Source organism: Chiloscyllium plagiosum, chromosome 20 (assembly GCF_004010195.1).
Source record: "Chiloscyllium plagiosum isolate BGI_BamShark_2017 chromosome 20, ASM401019v2, whole genome shotgun sequence".
Lineage (NCBI taxonomy): Eukaryota > Metazoa > Chordata > Chondrichthyes > Orectolobiformes > Hemiscylliidae > Chiloscyllium > Chiloscyllium plagiosum.
This window is the reverse complement of record NC_057729.1, coordinates 45,623,319-45,639,422: the sequence shown is the minus strand read 5'-3', so window position 1 is coordinate 45,639,422 and position 16,104 is coordinate 45,623,319. Positions and strand designations below refer to the sequence as shown.

The following is a 16,104-nucleotide window of genomic DNA, read 5'->3' as shown; positions in this document are numbered from 1 at the left end:
TTTCAGTGGTCATGCAACACCATCTTGGGCAGGTGACATATCTACCTGGGCAACATGAATTGCCAACACAACTGGCTTATCAAGGCTATTTTGAGTTTTTCAATGTTTGTGATGCAGTCTGCCAGCCTATCTTGGAGTCATAGTCACATAGGAGAAAGTGAGGACTGCAGATGCTGGAGACCAGAGTTGAAAAATGTGGTGCTGTGTTTTTCCAGCACCACATTTTTCAATGTCATAGTCACAACACATGGAAACAGACTCTGGTATATCCCTCAATGGTTTCCCATTCATGTACCTATCAAAATGTCTTTTAAATGTTACAACTGTACTTGCATCTACCACTTCCTTCATTCCACATACAAACTACCCTCTGTGGAAAAAGTTGCCCGCACGTCCCTTTTTAAAAACCATTCTTCTCTCATCCTATGCGCCCCCCCCACCACCATCCAGAACTCTTCCACCCTAGGGAAAATACTTTTTTTGCTATTCACCTTTATCTATGCCCCTCAATTTTCTAAACCTCCTATAAGGCCACTCTTCAACCCCTTTGCTTGAGTGAAAAAAGCCTCAGCCTATCCAGCCTCTCCTTATAACTCACTCTACACTCCCAATGACATCCTTGTAAATCTTTTCTGAACCCTTTTCAATGTAATAGGATCCTTCCTATAGCAGGGCAATCGGAACTGAACACAGTATGCCAAAAGTGGCCTCGCCAATGTCCTGTACAACTTCAGCATGATGTCCCAACTCTCTTTATACTCAATGGTCTGAGCAACGAAGGCCCATCTTTGGGAAACAGTGCTGATGGCAGTACCCTAGAAGGCTTACATAATGGTCTGACAGGATCCATGACAATACAAAGAGTGGTGAGAATTGCAGCTTTGTACACCATGTTTAGTCTTTGCACCATGTCCATGGTTGGCACTCACTTGTTTAGAGTCAGAGAGACCCTTCATTCCAACTTGTCCATGCTGACCAGATATCCTAAATTAATTCCATTTGCAAACATTTGGCTCATATCCCTCTAAACCCTTCCCATTCATTTCCCATCCAGATGCCTTTTTAAATGTTATTGTCCCAGTCTCCTCCACTTCCTCTGGCAGCTCATTCAATATATACACCACTCTCTGCATGAAAAAATTGCCCCTTGGGTCCCTTTTTAAAAATTTGAAAAGACCTTGGCTATCCACCCTATCCATGATCCTCATGATTTTATAAACCTCTAAGGTCACCCCTCAGCCTCCGATATTCCAGGGAAAACAGCCCCAGCTTATTCAGCCTCTCCCTATAACTCAAACCTTCAAACCCTGGCAACATTCTTGTAAATCTCTAAAAATGTTCAAATTACTTTTGAAGGCTGATGACTTTTGTCCACTTCCTTATCTATGGTGTTATCAAATGAGGTGAGGTGACCCTCTCCAAATACGTGAATTACACTTGGAAAAAACCTCCAATCTAGAAGCATGTATAAACACCATTGTTAAAGTCTTCTGTTGCCTTCTACGGCATCATGTTGAAGATAGTGATCAAAGGATCAGCACACATCCCTACTTCACATCGGTGGAGGTGTAGAAGGGACTCCAATTTGTTGTTGTGGTTGCCTTGTTCGTACCGATTTTCATGAAACTCTCTTACCATTGCCAGTAACCTGGATGGGGATTCAAGAATGAGAATTTTCCACAGTCCATTTCAAATGTTGGATGCCTTGGTAAAGTTGATGAAGATCATGTTCAGGCCTTTGTTTTGCTTGCAACCCTCGCATTTATCAGAATGCGAATATCACATCTGTGGTGCCTCTTGTTTGATGTGAAACTGCAGTGGTTTTTTGGAAGGTTTTTATGGTCAGCAAAATCATCTTCAGATGTTTTCTACTGCTCGAATACAAGGTGATCCACTGTAGTGGAACATTCTGACAGTTTCTCCTTTTTTTATTTTTGTACAAAGTTGATGGCATCCTGCCCTCTTCCCAGTAGAACATGAATAACACTTGGGGTTCCATATTGAGCTCTTCGTTTGGTTAATGGTAGTCACAGTTGCCTCCAGATTTGGACTTTCATATGGTTCTCTTTTGCGATGTAGTTTGCAGTTGATGGCAGTATCATGAACTGTGCACTTTGCTCTAGGGAGTGTTTAACAACCGCTTTGACAGAGATCCAGGACTGACTACATGTTTGTATGTAGTGTCTTGTTGTCTGTGCTCCTCAGGAGCCTTTCGTTTTGATATAATGGTGCACAGATTTTAATAAATATTTTAACAAGCTTTCTTCTTTTGCCGGTATCGGTGTATTATTGCTGACTTTCTTTGCAGGTGTGATCAGTCAGTCATTTTGGTTGTTCCTCTGTTTCCTCCGGTACTCCATACTTGATGGTAAACTGTTCTTCTTGGCTAATCAGTTGAGCTTGATGATGGATCTCATTTTATTGCTGGCAAATCTTGCATTTCATTCACCAGTCCCTGCTGTTCTTGGTGCTGGATCCAATCACCTAGTTGGAAGTATTCAGTGATGGAGCCTTGTATTCCCACTATTCTTCTGGAGTGGATTCAACACTGAGATCAGTGTGTATTAGTTTTATTCAGTTTGTAACATTGCTTGATGTCTATCTTTGCAAGATGTGGTTTCAAGTTGTTGACTGCATTTATTTGGTTTGTGTCTGTCATTCTCTAGGTCACATTGGTTTATGAAGACATACATAGAACATTACAGCGCAGTACAGGCCCTTCGGCCCTCGATGTTGCGCCAATCTGTCATAACAATCTGAAGCCCATCTAACCTACACTATTCCATGTACGTCCAATTGCTTGTCCAATGACGACTTAAATGTACTTAAAGTTGGCGAATCTACTACCATTGCAGACAAAGCATTCCATACCATTACTACTGAGTAAAGAAACTACCTCTTACATCTGTACTATATCTGTCACCCCTCAATTTAAAGCTATGCCCCCTTGTGCTCGGCGTCACCATACTTGGAAAAAGACTCTCCTTTTCCATCCTACCTAACCCTCTGAGTTTCTTATTGGAGTGGGCGTGCAATTGCATGATTGTGAAGCAGTCTTTTTTTCATTGAAAGAACACCCTGCCTATTTGAACAAAGATCTAAGCCTATTTTTCCTAACCGGTTTCGACTCCATGGTTTCTGAGTACTCCCTTCATTGTCAGGCTCTCCATGGTAAACTGTGGGATTGAAAATGCCAAAGATAACTACTTTGTTCTGAGGAGGGACAATCTGCAAGAGTTGATGGATAGCTCTGTAGAACTGATCCTTGTTGCTGGGTTAACCTTCATGGTTAGATATAAATGATTAGATTCCCTACAGTGTGGAAACAGGCCCTTCGGCCCAACAAGTCCTCACCGACCCTCCAAAGAGTAACCCACCCAGACCCATTTCCCTCTGAATGATGCACCTAACGCTATGGGCAATTTAGCATGGCCAATTCACCTGAGCTGATGATAAACTTGCATACTGCTTGTCTGGCAGTGGGAGGCCAATGGACATAATGTGTTCTAGTGGTCAGTTGGCAGACTTCAAATTTTGCTGGTGATCGTTTTCTTTTCCATGAAATCGAAACCAGAGAGGCATTGTTCATCCTGAGGTCTATTTGAGGTTTAATCAGCATTACATTCGATCAGACCACTTTGCTCCAAAAAATAGACCTTGCTCAGGGTGGCTGTATCAATGTTTTGTCCTGCTTGCTCATGGATTGCTGAGGCTGGCCATCATTGGTAGTGACTTGTCACTTAAGTTGAGCATTCTTTAACCTGTTTCAGAATTTTTCATCTTCTCTCACTTTTTGAACTCGGTTAGGACTTTGTGGTTTTTTTTTCTTTATTGCAAACCGGCCACATTAAGAGTAGCATGATGACTGCACCAAGGTATATTTGTTTTGGAGCATCTTTTTCTCGGCTCCTTTTCAGTTCCGGATCAAACAATTCTGTGGTTCAATTAGAAAAAATATTGTCAAAGCATGATTGGGGTAGGCGATACATAGTGTTAAATATTGAACTGGTCTAAATGGTGAGTATGTCATGTTTAAGTTTGACTCATTTTGCAACCAAAATTACTTTTCAAAAAACTGTATACACAGATTTTTTTTGGTCTACTGTTCTTCTAATTTCAAACCCACATTATGTTTATGCACTAATATTTGGGAGCAAGTTCAGTGATTTGGTTTCAAACTTCAACAGTATCATCTAACATTCTTTGATTTCTAATTTAAATAAGAAATGTCCAGTTTTGTTGGAATTTCAGGAAGTGAAAAGGACTTCAGTACAGATTTTGACATGTCTAAGAGCCATTCGTTCAACAATTTTGGATTTAGGTATTTGAGTGAGGCTAGAACAAAGCTTTAGAACGCACAAAAAAACCTGTTCTTTTAATAAGCCTCTGATTATATTCCAAGTCTCAAGCTGCCACTGACCCTACTTCTTTCACTCTGCCACTGACCCTACTTCTTTCACTCTGCCAACCTTCCAATCCCTATCTTTACTTACATATTTACTCAAATGGATTAAACTTGAATATTGAGAACTTGCAAATCCCATATGAATTGCTTCAATTCAACTCCAGTTAATAAACCAGTATGGATTTCAAAATTTTGTAGGAACGGATAAGGTTTGGAGGTGTTTGTGGTCATGGAAACAGGAAATATTTTCAGGAGTTTGAAGTCCTTATTTTCGTTATAAATCAAGTTTTTGTCACATTACTGCAAAGATTAGTTTTGAGAGCAAGTGGGGCACTAAATGTGGATATAGTTTTTATTTGCCTCATTACTTGATTTCAAAGTGAAGTGATTCAAGATGTACAGCTCTTCATGGAAACCTGTATAATGGACTTCTTTTCTATTAAATTAGATGAGACAACATTTCACAATTTGGTACTGCGACTAATATGAAATATGCCCTACTGTGCATCAGAGAGCTAATGATCAAGCAGACAAAATTGGGAAGACACATTCCATTGTTGGCCTGGATTCTACCATGTGGTATGGAGTAGTATAAAGTCCTAATGTGCTGCAGGTGTGTTTGTGCATCAATCTGGGCAGGTATGATGAGCTGAATGGCTTTTTTTTTCTATGTTGATCCATCAATTGTATGTATTTTCTAATCAACCTGTTCAGATGTTATTACACAGCTCTGGAGTCAGTGGGACTTAACCTATGGCCTTCTGGCTCAGAAGTAGGGAGATACCACATTCCACCTGCCCTCCATTTCAGTACTTCATATTTGTGTCAAATGTATGTATATTTAAGATGGCGAATTGCAGCGTATTTCTACTTTTGGCAAGAGTGTTGTGATATTCAGCTACTTGTGATGGGGAATTGTAAGTTTCCAACACTACTTTGAGGTTTGAAATGAGTCGCAGAAACTTCAGACAAAACATGTTTCAGTTGGAACAACAAGATGGAAAATTACATAGCAAACAAAGCAAACATGGAAATTGCTGGAAAAGCTCAGCAGGTCTGGCAGTATCTGTGGAGAGTAAGCAGAGTTGATGTTTTGGGTCCAGTGACCCATCACCGCTTCAGATTACAAAAGTAGTTTTCCTTTTGTAATTGTATGTAGAAGTGTGAAGTTTGTTACCCTTAGTTCAGATCGGAGCTGTTGTAAGCCCAAACTATTTAAGAAGCTCTGAGCTTCATGCCCTGTTTTGCTCTTGCCCCATCGCCCCCATCTACATCCTGAGAAATAATTTTGGTATCATAACATAGGTTAGCACGTAATGGATGCTGAAGCAACCCTGTTTCAACAGTTGTTGACAGCATCCTTAATCGTGTACAACAGTTTCATAAAGTTGCTTACATTGAAGTAGTATGAAACTATTCTGCTCTTGTTTCCTTGCAGAAGCTCTATTCCTGGATTAATCAGATCTGCTGCTACATCATAAGCATTTGAAAGATTGATTTATTAATAGCACTTTTTATTTCAAAACTAGTAAAAGGAAGAACTCTGGCATGTGGATCACTCTCCAAGCCAGGTGTCTGCTTAATTAAGATCTACGAAGTTGACATAGTGAGTGTTCCCTGAAACAGTGATGCAAATGATTAGACTTAGTTTTATTTGACCGAATATTTCAAAGTTGCAATATGTTCATCTCCCATTGAGCCTATCTGGATGTTCGTTATCATGCTTGTTCTTTCTCATATTACATTTAATCTCAGCAATTTATACTTTTATTTCTCTTTCCACTGTGTGTGACTGTCCTTTTAAATGTATTTGGCTACTTGCCTCAAATGATTCGTGATTGAGTTCCAAATTTTGACCATTCTCACTTTACAGTCTTTTGCTGGTTTCCCTACTTAATTTATTAGTGACTATCATGTCTATGTCCCCTATTTCCGGTTTGGAAGTAGAAATGTCTTTGTCAGGTCACTTACTGACGTTCACCTTTCTAGAAAATAAACCTTCTAGATACAACACTCCATTCTGCTATCATTTTAAATAAATCTTATTGCAATTTTTCTAATGCGCCTCACTTCTTTGTACCATGGAGACCAGAAATTTTATTTTGATTAAATTTTCATGGGATGGGGACTTCACTGGCATGTCTGCATTTTATTGCCCATTCTAATGGCTGAGAGGGCAGTTGAGAGTTGAGCACATGGCCAGCCTTTTCTAACCTGACCTCCATGTCACTCCAGACCCAGAGCAGATTTCCTTCCCTATATTAAGTTGAATTGGGTGTTTTTTATTTTGAGAACACAGTGGTTACATTGTCATGAAGCAACCTTTTTTAATTCCAATTTTTTTATTGAATTCAAATTTTACCATCTGTTGTGGTGGGTTTTGAGCCTGTTTTTCCCAGGGCATTAGCCTGAGGTTCTGGATTATTAGTGCAGTTGACTTAATAGTATAACTGTACAAGTTTGTCAACTTCTCTGGTTTTTTTAATTCTATACTTCAGTAATTTTTTTTAAATAATGATTTTACTAACCTGGGTTGCTTCATTTTAGTAATCTAATCTTTGTAACCCCTCTCAGCCCCGTTTTTATATTCTCTTCAAAGAGAAGGCAGCTTCCTGTTTTCCTGCCCAAAAGCTATTACCTCATACTAATCAATATTGAAGTTCATTTGCCTGTTATGCATCTATTCTGCAATCTTGTTTTGCTTTTGTGTATTTTGGCATGAAATGTTTACATTTCCTGAGTTCAAATTCTTTGTGAAGAAGGACAATAGTAGCCACAGCACCAATTTTTGTAGAATATAATTTTTTCACAATTTTACACAAGAAATCCGACCAACATCCTTTAAGTCCGACAAGGAGAACGATCCATTTGGATACAGAACTGGCTTGAAGGTAGAATACAGGGGTGTGATGAAGCGTTATTTGTCAGACTGGAGTCTTGTGACCAGTGGTGTGCCACAAAGATCAGCTGAGAAAAGCTGGGTCCACTGCTTTTCGTCATATATATAAATGATTTGGAATTGAACATGAGGTACAGTTAGTAAGTTTGCAAATGACACCAAAATTGGAGATGCACTGGACAATGAAGGTTACCCCAGATTACATCAGGATCTTGATCAGATGGGCCAATGGGCTGAGGAGTGGAGTTTAATTTAGATAAATGTGAGGTGCTGCAGTTTGGAAACACATGAAACGTGTATAACTCCTGTCCTAATGGTGAGGTCCTGGGGAGTGTTGCTGAACACAGACCTTGGCGTGCAGGTTCATTGAAAGTGGAGTAAGTAAGTAGTTTAGTGAAGGTGTTTGTGTTTTTTTGTTGGTCAGAGCATGGAGGATAGGAGTTGGGAGGTCATGTTGCGGCTGTACACGACATTTGGTTTGGGCACTTGGAATATTGTGTGCAGTTCTGGTCCAAGAGGAAGGATGTTGTGAAATTTGAAAAAGTTAAAAGACTTGCAAGGATGTTGCCAGGTGTGGAGCTACAGGGAGAGGCTGAATAGGCTGAGGGGTGACCTTTATAGAGGCTTGTTTACAAAACAATCATGAGGGGCATGGATAGTGTAAAAAGACAAGGTCTTTCCCTTGGGGTGGGGGAATCTGGCAGCTGTCGGGAAGCAGGAGAAGAACAAGCAAGTCAGAAAAAAATGAAGCAAATGTTTAAATGATGTTTCATGTTTAATATCAAGTTTAAAAATTGTCGAGCAAATTTTTACCCCAAAATTTGATTTTGTAATAGACTTTTGGAGTTTTTTGGGATAACTTGTATGTTTTACTCCTTCAGATCCATCTCAATAGGTCCAACCTATCAGCTGTATAGTCCCACATGAACTGAGCCCAAGGTGGAATTTGGAACACTGCTAGCTTTGTTAAGTGTCTATGGTCAATCATTTGGTAGCAGCTTACTCAGCCCTGTCTGGAGACAGGATTCTTTCTGGGCGTTCAGAAGCGATTGTAAAAAAGCAGAGTGTTATATTAAATTAGGTCAGCAGAACATATAATTTTTGTTGAAATAGAAGCCTGTAATTTCACATTGTTAAAACTCCCTCATTCTGTTGGTCTTAAAAATAAGTTTGTGCTGGGAGCTACTATGGAAGAACATGTCTGTGCATGCATATGAATGCAACTGTTTCATAAATGTCTGCAACATTTTTAAAAATTGGCACAGTAATGCATCTTAAGCAATGGAATTGCTGATTGTTAAAGAGGGCAAGGGTTAGGTTTGAGAGCCTTTTTCATGACTTGCAGAATTTGTAATACAGTGTACCTTTGGAGAGGGCAAACTCTATATTCTCTGGCCGAGCTAAGGACCTAAGTTTAAGTAATTATGGCTTCAAAGAGCTAAAATTATCAACATCATAACCCTAAAATATTTTTTCTTATTTGCTTCCTGTGTTTGGTCAGCATTAAGAAAATCAACTTTTGTTGCTGCACCAGGTTGAATTTTCCATTTCCCAGAGAGTGGATTGCTTATTAGGGCCGACTTATTTGACTTGGTAACTATAGTCTCTTTTTTGCTTTGAGGTGAATTGCCAAATGGCTGAGAGCTGACCTTTCTCCAAGTTTGGAAATAGGCAGCATTGAGACTCACTTGTTACAAACAACATGTTACCAAATGTCTGTCTGAGATCTAACAACCAGTACAAGTACATACATGGTGGAGAACTTTGCCAGAACTATTTGCCAGTCTGTTTTTATTTGCTGTGTTTCACAGATGGTTTACATTTAGACGGAATCAAATCAATGAGTTGATCATCTTTGATATAGTTTTGCCAAAGAAAAATAAGTTTGTTTTGGGAATGAAGAAACTTATCTAGATGATCACCACCAAAATCATGAGCTTAAATGCTGAAAACAGAAGTGTTGACCAAGACCTATGCTCCTGCCTTTAGACCTTTGGAACTGATACATGAATTTTTAATACATGGAGGATTATCCTATTGTGCAAGAGATATCTGAAGAAAATATCTTGTATACAATTTACACTTCTGTAGCATCATGTGTGTTGCAGCAATTCCTTGATTTGATATTTTTCAGAAAATGTTCACTGAGTAACTGAGAATGCTTTTTTAAAGTTTAATTGTATACAACTGGTCAGAGATATCTGTACATCTCTCCCTAACTGGTGAAGGGAATTAATTTATGTATGATTTAGATCAACTCTTTCACCACCACCTCCTCGATTTGAATTGAGCACATAACCCTTTCAGATACCTGCAAAAGTCCGATGTGAAATGAACTTGTGCAGTTTCAAACTAGTTTAGTTGTGTGTGTGGACTCAATTTGCCAATATACATTATGACTGAGTTTTTGCAAAAGTATTGGCCCATTGGTGCACTGTTTGGACGTTTACTTTGCATTGAATGTTCTGTGGTGTTTGCTAGCCAAACTCAACACAGATTGGGAATTGAATTGTTTTCCTCCTTTTTGTGATCTTTGTCTAGGAGATAAATCACTCTCGCCTTAAGCAGAAAATCTATTTTAAAAAAAATAGAATAAACTCCTCAGCCGAAAACCTTCAAAACATCTTAAAACTTTGTTTTTTGCTAGAGTTTTTGACTATAATTAACTTTTAATTTTGCACAAATTACTAATGTCTTATATTTAATAGTTATTTGTTTGAAACAAGTTCTTATGATATGGGGTGGGGTTGACTGATACTACAGCTCTTTTGTTTTACATCCAAGTAATTTTGAATAATAATTTGCATCTTTAATGAACAGAGGATATTTTAAGAGAATTTCTGAAGCAGGATCCAAGTTCATATCCACTTAATTGTATGTTGACGTATGCAGACACCATGTATTGTGTGTCTGTTTAATATTTTATATAGCTATAAAACAAAGTGATTTGGGCTCCTTGTCCATGAATAACAAAAAGCAAACATCAAACTTCAGTGGATATTAAGGAATGCAAAGGGAATTGAATATAAAAACAGGGAGGTTTTGTTAGAACTAAAAGTCAGCTGGAACAGTTATGGGCCCCTTATCTTAGGAAAGATATTATGGCATAGGAGACAGTCCAGAAAAGGCCTGAGGTTGATTCAGGGTATAGAGGGACTGTCTTATGAGGAATGGTTGAACAGTTGCACCTGTATTTGGAATTTAGGAAAAATGAGTGGTGGGATTAGGTAATATGTAGCATTCTTGGGGGACTTGACAGGATAGATGTAGAAAAGTTGTTTCCCTTTGTGGGAGAGTCTAGGACTAGAGGGAATAATCTTAGAATAAGAAATAGCATTTTTAAAATAGACCTGAGGATGAAGTTCTTTTGGGGGTAATAAATCCATGGAGTTTCTTTTTACCGTGGAGAGCTGTCAAGGCTGAGTCATTGGATATATTCAAAACTGAGAGACCATTTTTAATTTTAAAAATCACACGTCCAGCCCAGTCCATCACTGGCTTCTTAAATGAAGGTTTTTAATTGGAAGTGGAATCAAGGGTTTTGGGGAAAAGGCAGAAAGATTATCTGATCTACTGGGATTTCTATTTTAAAATAGATTAACTTTGATCAAAATATTTTTTGGGAAGGATAGGATATTTTTTGATAAAGTCACTATAATCTCAGAAAACCATAGGGCTGTGCCCTCATCAGAGGGAGGTGCCTGGTGATTAGTTTAACCTGACTGGTCAAACTTTGTGTGTTGAGAAGATCGGACTTTCATGCTGAAAAGGAATTTTTTTTTAGTGCGGAAACAGGCCCTTCGGCCCAACAAGTCCACACCGACCCTCCAAAGAACAACCCACCCAGACCCATTCCCCTACATTTACCCCTTCACCTAACACTACGGGCAATTTAGCATGGCCAGTTCACCTAACCTGCGCATTTTTGGATGGTGGGAAGAAAGCGGAGCACCCGGAGGAAACCCACGCAGACACTGGGAGAATGTGCAAACTCCACACAGACAGTTGCCTGAGGCGGGAATTGAACCCAGGTCTCTGGCGCTGTGAGGCAGCAGTGCCAACCACTGCCACTGTGCTGCCCAAGATTATTAGTTGGATTCCCTACAATGTGGAAACAGGCCCTTTGGCCCAACTAGTCCACACTGACCCTCTGAAGAGACCCATTTCCTTCTGACTAACGCACCTAACGTTACGGGCAACTTAGCATGGCCAATTCACCTGACCTGCACATCTTTGGACTGTGGGAGGAAATCCACGCAGACACAGAGAATGTGCAAACTCCACACAGACAGTTGCCTGAGGCTGGAATCTAACCTGGGACCCTGGTGCTGTGAGACAACAGTGCTAACCACTGAGCCACCATGCTGCCCTTGAACCCATGCAGTTGGCTTCACTCTGCCTAATCCCCTTTTGAGTGACTTGTCTTTGTTTTGAAAATTATATATTTAAGTTAAATGCCAGGCAGGAGAGTACCCATGATGTTTGTGGATGGAATGTTTATGCTGCTAAGTTTATAAATAAACAAGAAACCCTTGGGTTTGCTTTTGACTTGAATTCGGAAGAGTGAACAGTTTTCCCCTATTGGGGAATGAACGTTTAGTTCAGGAGAACAAATTTTCGTAGTTGAGGTGTTGTTAAATCGGGGCATTTCACACTGGCAAAGGTTAGATAGAAGTCTTTTAGAACTGACAAAGTTTAAGTCTTCAGAATTGAGAGAGGTTCAAACTTTTGGAATGGCAGTGCATAACTGTCTTAGGAGGTTAAGAAAGAATGGGAAGAATCAGCTAAATAAAGATTGTGTTGAGATAAGAATAATACTTCTCTGGAATTGAGTATCTGTATGAGTGTTAGGAAATAGGTTGAAACTTTTAGTGTTGTTAGTTCTTTTTAACTGTCAAATATATTTCACTATACTTAGTTTTCTGCAATCTGTTATGGGCTAGACCAAACCCGCTTCAAATATATCAAGGAGATAGGGTCTAGGCTAACTTTTGTCTTATTCAGAGGCAAGTGTAAGATACTATGTTTCGGATGTAATTTGATTTGGTTGTACTACCTCGCTTTTAGCAAAACACACTTTATTCTTACCCCCAGTTAAAATACAAAGAAAGAAAAGTTGGTATAACTTTATTAGCAAACTTAATCTATTATTCTGTTATATAATTAGTAAACAGCAACAATTCCAATATTGTAACAACCCATAAACACATCCTTGGTAAAGATAAATTTGGTAAAATAGATGGTCTCACATGCAATATTTTTCCAATCCAGGAGGAAAGAACACAGCAAATTCTGGCCAAGAGAGAGAATTTTATCTTTTAGAATCCCATGGAATCACTCCTTTTTGTACATTCCACATATACATGGATGATATCCAGTCATGTTTCACCACTTTTGCGCTCTACTGCTCATGCTGTTGTCTGACATTGAGCATTGAACAATACTTTTCTGAACAAAGTAGAATTGTAGTCAAGTCAAAAGAGCAGATCATCTGTAATTAATGAACAATCAAATTCTAACATGATGGCAACACAGGGGATGTAGTGTTGCTCAAGCGTGTTTAAGATGCTGGTCATTTAAGCTAGTGGAGTAGCACCTTTGACCTGAGATGGAATGAGTAGCAAGAAATTATCTGGCTGTGAGAATGTAACCTCCCTGTGGGTAGAAGTAAGACATAACAAGGAGAAGTTGATGTTGGAAGTTGCCAGGCACTATATACAGTAGGGCAAATAATAAATGAGTAGATAACTAGGGCATATGAAAAAGGACAGTACGTTAATCATTAAGTGACTTCAGTCCTGTAAATTGGAAACATCACAAGTGGAAGAAGCCATTCTTCATTCCTGATGAAGGGCTTTTGCCCGAAACATCGATTTTCCTGCTCCTTGGATGCTGCCTGACCTGTGCTTTTCCAGCACCACTCTAACCTAGACTAAATAGGTGGGAGGGCAAGTGGTAAAGTTGACACAATCTACAGAGGAATATGGACACATTGAATGGGCAGAATCTTGGCAGATAGAATATGTTGTGGGGAAACGTGTAGCTATGGACTTTGGTGAGAAGAATGTTATGTCAATGAAAGAGTGTAGAAAGTTGAAGCACAGGAATTTAGGTGTCCATGTGCATAAATCACAAAAAGGTTTTGGTAGTTGGGTAGGCAAATGAAATGTTGATCTTTATTTCAAAGGAAATAGAGTACAAAAAAGACCAAAGTCATGCTAAACCTATACAAGGCCACACTTGGAATACACTGAGCAGTGCTGATCCCTTAATCTAAAGTAAAATATGCTGGCATGCCAGAGAAGGTGTACTCATCTGATCCCAAATATAGAAGTTTGACTTAGAGGTTGAGCAAGTTGAGGCTGTATTCATTGGACATTGGAAGAATGAGAGGTGACCTTCTTGAAACATAGAAGATTCTTCCCCCCCCCCCACCCTTGTGGGAGGGTCTCCTATGAGAGGGCATAATCTCTGAAATTAAGGGTTGCTGCTACACTGAGGATTTTTTTTGAGGACAGCCAATCTGGAATTATTTACCAGAAGACAGTGAGGCTGGATCTGTTAGGATATTTGAAGCTTAGGTAGATTGAGTTTGTCAACAAAGGAATCAAGGGTTATAGAGAAAATTGCAGGTAAGTGGAGTTGAGCATTATCAGATCAGCTGTGATCTCTTTAAATAGTGGAGCAGCTGCGAGCCAAATAACCCATTTCTGGTCCTCCATCTTATTCTGTTATGGCCTAAAATAGATTAGGGGAAAAGCTGGTGCACATTTTTTGTTGGCTGGTGGTCATAACATGCACTACTGTCCCAATTCCATCAAAAATGCACTTATTACAGTGTTTAGCCCCAGTCACTAAACTTAATGTTGCATCTATTTTGGTTTTCAAGGATGGGAACCAATTAATGATTATGTGGAGAATTAGTAACAAAGCTTGGAGGCTGTTCTGATTAAACCAGACTTTGCAAAAGTAATACAACATTTACCCCTCATTATTTTATTAATACATATTTGTAACATTTATAAGCTGGCCTCTGCTGTTTTTAATACTGTAGATGCCTTTTATCATTGCACATAATTTGTGCTTGCATGGCTTAAAAGGATTGATAATACCCTTCCAGTAATTTTGGAACATATCAATTAATCAAATTACGTAAACATATATAGCTATTGCTTTGAATGTTTGGTTGTCTTTCAAACTAAAATACATTAAAGGGTACTGTGTACATTCACAGGTTAAAAGAGGAATCTAACTGTTTCGATTAAAATGTTTTAAACTCTCTTGGATTCCAGGCACACACTGCAGAATCATTTCTGTATCGTCTTAAAAATGTGACTCTTAACATCAGTAATTACCATTTTAAAATGGTAGCATTTTGGTAATTTTAGTTTTTGTCAAATTTTATTTTACATTGAACCTATCTTTGTGGACATGAACTAATTCCACATCAATCACCATTATCTTCCTCAACTTAAAAGCTCCGTTCCTTCTATTTTCCCGTACCTAGTTTATGGTTGCAAAATCAATCTTGAGTTCCAAATGTTTGGCTTTTTAATTGATGTATTAGTTCAGCATTATACTGGTTTGAGAGAGAAACCACAAAGTGCTGATGCATGGAAAATTTAATAACATAGTTTCTCAAACAAAATGTTTTTTAAATTTGTAATTAAAAATACCAAAGTGAGAAGTTACAGCTAGTCAAAACCTTTCATACAATGTAAGACCTTAAGAAATAGGACCAGGAGTAGGCTGTTCGCTCCTCAAGCTTGCTCCACTGTACCATAGGATCATGGCCGATCCAACATTCTTCATTTTTAAAAAAAACCGAAAGAACTGGGGATGTTGGAAATCAGAATCAAAAACAGAAAACTGAGGGCATTTCCAAAGAGACTAGATCCTCAGAAGAAATTCCTCATCTCCATCTTAAATTGGCTCTTTTTTTTTGTCCTCTGGTCCTGGACACTCCCATGAGGGGAAGTACCCTCTCAACATTTAACCTGTCAAGCCCCTTAAGAATCTATATGTTTCAATTAATTGCCTCTTATTCTTCAAAAGGCCAGTTTTAGAGTCTCGATTTGTTAAGCCTTGAGGAGGAAGTGTCTTATGCCCAGTGAACCTTCCCTGAACTGTCTCCATTGAAATTATATCTTTGCTTACATAAGGGAACCAAATCTGACTTCAGATGTGGTCTCAGTAACACCTTGTACGGTTGCAGTAATACATCCCTACCCTTTACATCCTGAAGCCTTTGAAATAAGGGACAACATTCCATTAGCCTTCATGATTACTTGCTGCACCTACATACACGCTTTGTTTTGTGCACAAGAACCCCCCTCCCCCCCCCCCCCCCAAAGTCACTATTATGTTGCAACTTTCTACAATTTTCCTCTATTAAATACTCTCTTTTGCTCTCCCTTCCAAAATGAACAACTTTGCATTTACTTATATACTTTTTGCCCACTTAACCTATCAAATTCTCTTTATAACTGTTTGTATCCCTCTTGCACCTTACTTTTCCATCTATTTTTGTCCTCTGCAAACCTGGCTACAGTACGTTCATTTCCTTTCTCCAATTCACTTAATATATATTCTGAACAGCACTGGTCCCTGAAGAACCACACTGGTTACAGGTTGCTAACCCTTTTTCCACTTGCTGTTGCCTGCCCATTAGCCACTCCAATATACTACCTCCTTAATCATGGGCTCTTCTCTTACAGCTTAACCTTTTATGAGGTACCTTGTTGAAAATCTTCTGGAAGTCTAATCATGACGCATCTACTGGCTCCCCTCTATCTATTCT

At 38.9% G+C, this 16,104-nt stretch overlaps 1 protein-coding gene across 1 annotated transcript in view; it reads left to right on the top strand.

The window, feature by feature from the left end:
* The first annotated feature begins 4,136 nt into the window (after positions 1-4,136).
* LOC122560234 (nuclear receptor coactivator 3-like) overlaps positions 4,137-16,104 on the top strand; it is a 174,363-nt gene continuing 162,395 nt past the window's right edge. Inside the window, exon 1 of the mRNA XM_043710708.1 lies at positions 4,137-5,044. The gene's annotated coding sequence lies outside the window, so the exon portion shown is untranslated. The remainder of the gene's footprint in view (positions 5,045-16,104) is intronic.